At 39.9% G+C, this 7,880-nt stretch overlaps 1 long non-coding RNA gene across 1 annotated transcript; it reads left to right on the top strand.

Moving 5' to 3' along the window:
• On the top strand, window positions 1,136-5,785 carry LOC110267000. Its single transcript, XR_002354282.1, has 3 exons — window positions 1,136-1,146; window positions 3,943-3,949; window positions 5,601-5,785. It is a non-coding gene; the product is annotated as an uncharacterized LOC110267000 (long non-coding RNA).

Genomic DNA, 7,880 nt, shown 5'->3' with positions numbered 1-7,880 from the left:
GTGGAACTGGAACACAAGGTCTACTCGGCCACCAGGTTCCTAAACCTTGATGCTAAGGTAGCTGCAGAGAAAAGATTACTCCAGTTGAATGAGCTGGAGGAGTTCAGACTCAATGCTTTAAAAAATGCTAAAATTTACAAGGAAAAAGTAAAAAGGTGGCATGACACAAAGCTATCATCTAGAGTGTTTGAGCCTGAACAGAAGGTTCTGCTGTTTAACTCTAGGCTCAGATTGTTCCCTGGGAAATTGAAATCGCGGTGGAAGGGACCATATGTGATTACAAGTGTGTCACCATATGGATATGTAGAGCTTCAGGATATATTGACTCTGACAAAAAGTTCATTGTTAATGGATAGAGAGTCAAATATTATCTTGAAGGGAATGTTGAGTAAGAGTGTTAAAAACTGAGACTAAAATAAAAGCTCAGTAAAAAATGAGCAAACCTTTTAAGTTTGGTGTGGGAAAAAGCTATGCTTTTTGCTTTTCCATAACCATTAATGGCACCTAAGGCCGGAGAGACCTCTAGAAAGAGGAAAGGGAAGGCAGTTGCTTCCACCTCCGAGTCATGGGAGATGGAGAGATTCATCTCAAAGGTCCATCAATACCACTTCTATGAAGTTATGGCCAAGAAAAGGGTGATCCCCGAGGTCCCCTTCATGCTTAAAAAGAGTGAATATCCGGAGATCCGATGTGAGGTTCAGAGAAGAGGTTGGGAAGCTCTCACCAACCCCATCCAACAAGTTGGAATCTTAATGGTTCAAGAGTTCTATGCTAATGCTTGGATCACTAAGAACCATAATCAAAGTATGAACCCGAACCCAAAGAATTGGCTCACAATGGTTCGAGGGAAATACTTGGATTTCAATTCAGAAACCGTGAGGTTGGCATTCAACTTGCCAAAGATACAAGGAGATCCTCATCCTTTCACTAGAAGGGTCAACTTTGATCAAAGGTTGGACCAAGTCCTCACAGACATTTGTGTGGAAGGAGCACAATGGAAGAGAGACTCAAAAGGTAAGCCAGTTCAATTGAGAAGGCCTGACCTCAAACCCGTGGCTAGAGGATGGTTGGAGTTAATCCAATGCTCTATCATTCCTACTAGCAACCGGTCCGAAGTAACTGTGGATCGGGCTATCAAGATCCATAGTATCATGATTGGAGAGGAAGTGGAAGTTCATGAGATCATACCTCTAGAACTATACAAGGTGGCTGATAAGCCCTCCACTTTGGCAAGGTTAACCTTTCCTCATCTCATCTGTTACCTATGCAATTCAGCCAGAATTGTCATAGAGGAAGACATCCTCATTGAAGAGGACAAGCCCATCACTAAAAGGAGGATGGAGCAAACAAGAGAACCCACTCATGGACCTCAACAAGAGCATGAGGAAGTCCCTCATCAAGAAATCCCTGAGATTCCTCAAGGGATGCATTTCCCTCCACATAATTATTGGGAGCAACTCAACACCTCTTTAGGAGAATTGAGTTCCAACATGGAGCAACTAAGAATGGAGCACCAAGAGCACTCTATCATCCTCCATGAAATCAGAGAGGACCAAAAGGCCATGAGAGAGGAGCAACAAAGGCAAAGAAGAGACATAGAGGAGCTCAAGAACTCCATTGGTTCTTCAAGAGGAAGAAGAAGCCACCATCACTAAGGTGGACCCGTTCTTTAATCTCCTTATTTTTTTTCTTTTCTATTTTTGGTTTTTATACTTTATATTTTGACTATGTTTGTGTCTTCATTACATGATCATTAGTGTTTAGTGTCTATGTCTTAAAGCTATAAATGTTCCATGAATCTTTCACCATTCTTAAATAAAAACTATTTTCTGAAAAAGAAAAAGAAGTACATGAATTTTGAATTCTATCTTGAAAATAGTTTAATTATTTTCATGTAGTGGCAATACTTTTTGTTTTCTGAATGAATGCTTGAACAGTGCATATTTTTTATAGTGGATTTTATGAATGTTAAAATTGTTGGCTCTTGAAAGAATAATGAAAAAAGAGAAATGTTATTGATAATATGAAAAATCATAAAATTGATTCTTGAAGCAAGAAAAAGCAGTGAAAAACACAAAGCTTGCGAAAAAAAAAAAAAGAAAAAAGAAAAAAAAGCAAGCAGAAAAAGCCAATAACCCTTTAAACTAAAAGGCAAGGGTAAAAAAGGATCTACGCCTTTGAGCATTAATGGATAGGAGGGCCCAAAGGAATAAAATCCTGGCCTAAGCGGCTAAATCAAGCTGTCCTTAACCATGTGCTTGTGTCATGAAGATCCAAGTGAAAAACTTGAGACTGAGTGGTTAAAGTCATGATCCAAAGCAAAAAGAGTGTGCTTAAGAACTCTGGGCACCTCTAACTGGGGACTCTAGCAAAGCTGAGTCACAATCTGAAAAGGTTCACCCAGTTATGTGTCTGTGGCATTTATGTATCCGGTGGTAATACTGGAAAACAAGATGCTTAGGGCCACGCCCAAGACTCATAAAGTAGCTGTGTTCAAGAATCAACATACTAAACTAGGAGAATCAATAACACTATCTGAATTCTGAGTTCCTATGGATGCCAATCATTTTGAACTTCAAAGGATAAAGTGAGATGCCAAAACTATTCACAAGCAAAATGCTACTAGTCCCGCTCATCTAATTGAAACTAAGCTTCATTGATATTTTGAAATTTATTGTATTTTCTCTTTTTTATATCCTATTTTGTTTTTAGTTGCTTGGGGACAAGCAACAATTTAAGTTTGGTGTTGTGATGAGCGGATAATTTATACGCTTTTTGGCATTATTTTTAGGTAGTTTTTAGTATGTTTTAGTTACTTTTTATTATATTTTAATTAGTTTTTATGCAAAAATCACATTTCTAGACTTTACTATGAGTTTGTGTATTTTTCTGTAATTTCAGGTATTTTCTGACTGAAATTGAGAGACCTGAGCAAAAGTCTGATTCAGAGGCTGAGAAAGGACTCCAGATGCTGTAGGATTCTGACCGTCCTGCACTCGAAGTGGATTTTCTGGAGCTGCAGAAGCCCAATTGGCGCGCTCTCAATTGTGTTGGAAAGTAGACATCTTGGGCTTTCGAGTAATATATAATAGTCCATACTTTGCCTGAGATTTGATGGCCCAAACTAGCGTTCAACTTCAGCTAGAGACCCTTTTCTGGCGTAAAATGCCAGAACTGGAGTTAAACGCCCGAACTGGCATCCAAGCTGGCATTTAACTCTAGAAATGGCCTATGCACGTGAAAGCTTCAAAGCTCAGCCCAAACACTCACCAAGTGGGCCCCGGAAGTGGATTTCTGCACTATCTGCACTTAGTTACTCATTTTCTGTAAATCTAAGTTACTAGTTTAGTATAAAAACTACTTTTAGAGATTCATTTGGAAACTTATGACCTTTTACATCTCGTATTGTATCTTCTATGGCATGAGTCTCTAAACCCCATAGGTAGGGGTGAGGAGCTCTGCTGTGTTTCAATGGATTAATGTAATTACTACTGTTTTTTTTCGATCACGCTTGATTCTTTTCTAAGATACTCACTCGTACTTCAATATAAAGGATATGATGATCCGTGACACTAATCATCATTCTCAACTTTATGAACGCGTGCTTGACAACCACTCCCATTCTATCTGAGCTCAACGTAGTCATTGGGCGATAGCTTGAGTGTGTATCTCTTGGGTCTCTGATCCACGGATTTGACTTGACTCTCCTGACAACAGAGCATTCAAATCCTTGAGATTAGAACCTTCGTAGTAGAAGCTAGAACCAATTGGCAGCATTCCTGAGATCCAGAAAGTCTAAACCTTGTCTGTGGTATTTTGAGTAGGATCTGGGATGGGATGACTGTGACGAGCTTCAAACTCACGAATGTTGGGTGCAGTGACAGTGTGCAAAAGGATAGAGAGATCCTATTCCGACACAAGTGAGAACCGACAGATGATTAGCCGTGCAGTAGCTGTGCCTGGTATTTTTCATCCGAGACGAGAGATTCGACAGTTGATTAGCCATACAGAAACCGTACCTAGACCATTTTCACTGAGAGGATGGATGGTAGCCATTGACAACGGTGATCCACCAACATACAGCTTGCCATGGAAGGAAGCCATGTGTGTTTGGAGAAGAAGACAGTAGAAAAGTAGAGATTCAGATGACAAAGCATCTCCGAAACCTCAACCTGTTCCTCATTACTGAATAACAAGTATCATTCATTTCATGTTATTTACTTTTCATAAACAAAATCATTTTTATCATGAATCTCCTGACTAAGATTTACAAGATAACCATAGCTTGCTTCAAGCCGGCAATCTCCGTGGGATCGACCCTTACTCACGTAAGGTATTACTTGGACGACCCAGTGCACTTGCTGGTTTGTTGTATCGTAGTTGTGAAAAGTGTGATCACAATTCCGTGCACCAGCGCCCTAGGAAGAAAGTAGCTCCCTCCTCCCAGTCACTGATTGTGCTTCCACTGTCACAATCTGCTCCAGGTTCAGAGGTAAGAACCCTACAGTGGAATCTTGTATTATAGGGACTATTTTGTATTAATACTATTTTGGTTAGGGGTTAATCTGTCTTAGTATGGAAATAATTAAGGACTACTATCGCTTATTACTGCTATGACTAGGGACTATTCTGTATTAGTACTATTATGCTTAGGGACTAATCTGTCTTAATAATACTATTCTGTTCACATCTTACATGCATATTTCCAGGATGCATCCAGTAGCCAACTCCATCTACCATCCCATATGCAGCTCCGAATCAAGAAGCTCCACTCCCGAATTTGCCAACTTCTCCAAAAATAAAGGACTTGAAATAATGAAGACTACTGTCATTAAGTGCTTTTTGTGATAACTTTTTGTCTATGTAATGGTTGTTGACAAGTAGTACATACAATTTAGCTTTTTGTCCCATACTTTTTGAACACCCTTTGTGGGTCAGATGAACATGGATGTTAACTAAACCAGTTTTTTGATCACTAATGCAATGGTATGTTATCTATTAGGGAACCAACTTTAATTTCGTCCACATCTTACACGACACGTACAGGGCAATACAATCATTCATATAAATGACACAAAATTTTGATAATTGCTGCAACAATACAACACACTTTTTCATTCCTTTATCAAATCTTACAACTTAGAACAGCAAAAATCAACACAATGACAATGACACAGATACACCATCTTATTGGCTTTCTTTTCATCTCTAGAGCTAATATCCTTTTCTCCAAGCAACTGATCCTCATTTCCATGTCCTGCTGCCTGTGATAATCTTCTACATCCACAAATTCCTTCTCTCCCATATACTTTGTTTCTATCAATCCAAGTCCAGCAATGTGCTCATCAAGCCATAAAAAAAATTTGCAATAGGGTTGTCTTGCCTACAGCAAATCAACCCACATAATTCAAGACCTAAAAACTAGTAACCCTAACACATCTTCAACCACACGTGCATCACATTTTGTTACCATACCTTGTAAAAGGGACAGCCCAGAAACAATCTATCGGGATTGCTTCGCGTCTTCGACATGAAAAGGACTGCGTTTTCTCCACAGAAGCACTTTGGTGAGACGCCATGTTTGCCGTCCTTCTCGTTAGGACGCGAGCTCGAGCCGACCTGACCTCCACCTCTTCGCCAGCTTGATGATACCCCTTCAGATTCCATGGAAGGAAGAATTTCCTTTCTACCCCCACTCCCCACAACACCCACTTCGCCGTTTCTGTGCAGACGAGGGATTAGGGAACACGAATTTGAAAGATTGGAGGAGGAGACGAAACGGCGTCATTTTTGTCTCTAGGGACTTATATGTCCTCTTACGGAATGCTCCATGCCACCTGGCCTCGGTTACGTGCCACCTCAGCGCCACCTCTGCCAGCTCAGTGATGTTCGAATTCTTGTACGGTTTAGAATTTCACAAATAAAATCTCGTTGCAAGTATAGTTCTAAACCAACAAAGAATCCTCACATGCAAAATTATTGGTTGTCACAAGTACAAACCCCAATGAAAATTAACCGAATATTTAAACCTCGGGTCGTCTCATAAGGAATTGCAATGAAGTGTTTAATTATTGGCTATGAAGATGCAAGGGGGTTTGATGCACGGAAAACTTGTCTCTCAACAAATCTCCCTTCGGCAAGTGTACCGAAGTTGTCGTCAAGTAAAAACTCACAATAGAGTGAGGTCGAATCCCACAGGGATTGATTGATCAAGCAACTTTAATTAGAAGAATGTTCTAGTTGAGCGAATCCAGAATTTGGGTTGAAAGTTGCAGAAAATAAAATGGTGGAAATGTAAATAACAGAAAAGTAAATGCTAGAACTAAAGGACTGGAAGTAAATGACTGAAAATAAATTGCAGAATTGTAAATGGGAATGGGGGATTTGCTCATAAAAGTAAATCGTAGAAATTAAAGAGAATGGGTGAGATTAGAGATAGGGAGTTCATTGGGCTTAGGAGATGTTGCAATTCTCCGGATCAAGTTCATTTTCATCTCTTCCTCAATCAATGCACTCATTGATCTCCTTGGCAATCTTAAGTGATTGAATTACAATTCCTTGCAATTCAATCTCTCAAATCTTGATCAATAGCCAATTCCTTGGTCAATTGCTCATGAGAAGAGATGAAGTATGGTCACTGATTATCCCCCATGCATTTCCCAAACCAAGTATTGAGAGGGTTACAGTCACATACCCATCCAAACCCAATTTGGTCCAGCATGAGAAAGCATTTCTAGCTTGATCTCTTCATTCCTCTTCCAAGGTTCAAAAGAGATCCAAGTTTGAATAGCTTCTCTTCCAAGATAACTCCTCAATTGGATGAAGATCGAAAGCTTTCAAGTAAAATCAAGAGGAAAGATAGAAGAAGAACAATGAAAATTAGTATTGATCCATCAAATTACAACAGAGCTCCCTAACCCAATGAAAGGGGTTCAGTTGTTCATAGCTCTTGAAAATGAAAACAAAGATGGAGAATACATCATAAACTAGAAATTGCAAAGAAAGTAAAGTACAGAGAGTGGTTCTTCAGCCTCCAGAACTATTTTACAATTCAAAGCTACTCCTATATATACTACTCTTCTCAGCTTCTAGTTCACTCTTCAAGTCTTGGGCCTTTGGATCTTGAGTTTGAAGCAGTTCCTTTCTTTATTTGGGCTTGGCTTTACTTGCAGAGAGAAAGTGCGGAGTGGGCAGAGACTTAAGCTCAGGGCGTAAGGAGTGTTAATCATTTAGTGAAAGTCCAAGTTCGGGAACGTTAGTGACACTTAACATTGTCACTAACGTTCCAATGCACCCCTTTTGCCTTACGTTAAAACCCACGTTAACTAGGTTAACGTGGCTTTTAACGTTGCCTTGTCAATCTTCGAGAACGTTAGTAACACTCAACATTGTCACTAACGTTCCAGTGTGCTCCTTCTTGCTTCACGTTAAAGCTCACGTTAACTAGGTTAACGTGGCTTCTAATGTGGCTACTTATGAGTAAGTGCCAACGTTAGTGACAATGTTGAGTGTCACTAACGTTGGCTTCTCTCCCTCCCCCTTAACGTTAGAGGCCACGTTAACTAGGTTAACGTGGCTTCTAATGTGGCTACTTATGAGTAAGTGCCAACGTTAGTGACAATGTTGAGTGTCACTAACGTTGGCTTCTCTCCCTCCCCCTTAACGTTAGAGGCCACGTTAACTAGGTTAACGTGGCTTCTAATGTGGCCACTTATGAGTGATTGCCAACGTTAGTGACAATGTTGAGTGTCACTAACGTTGGATCAACTTCTTTTCTCCACGTTAGAGTTCACGTTAACTTGGTTAACGTGACTCTCTAACGTGGGCATTGATGGCTTTTTGAGAGTGTTATTGGCAATCACTTTTCTCATTAATCTTTG

Source organism: Arachis ipaensis, chromosome B09 (assembly GCF_000816755.2).
Source record: "Arachis ipaensis cultivar K30076 chromosome B09, Araip1.1, whole genome shotgun sequence".
Taxonomy (NCBI): Eukaryota; Viridiplantae; Streptophyta; class Magnoliopsida; order Fabales; family Fabaceae; genus Arachis; species Arachis ipaensis.
This window is presented reverse-complemented; position numbering and strand designations above follow the sequence as displayed.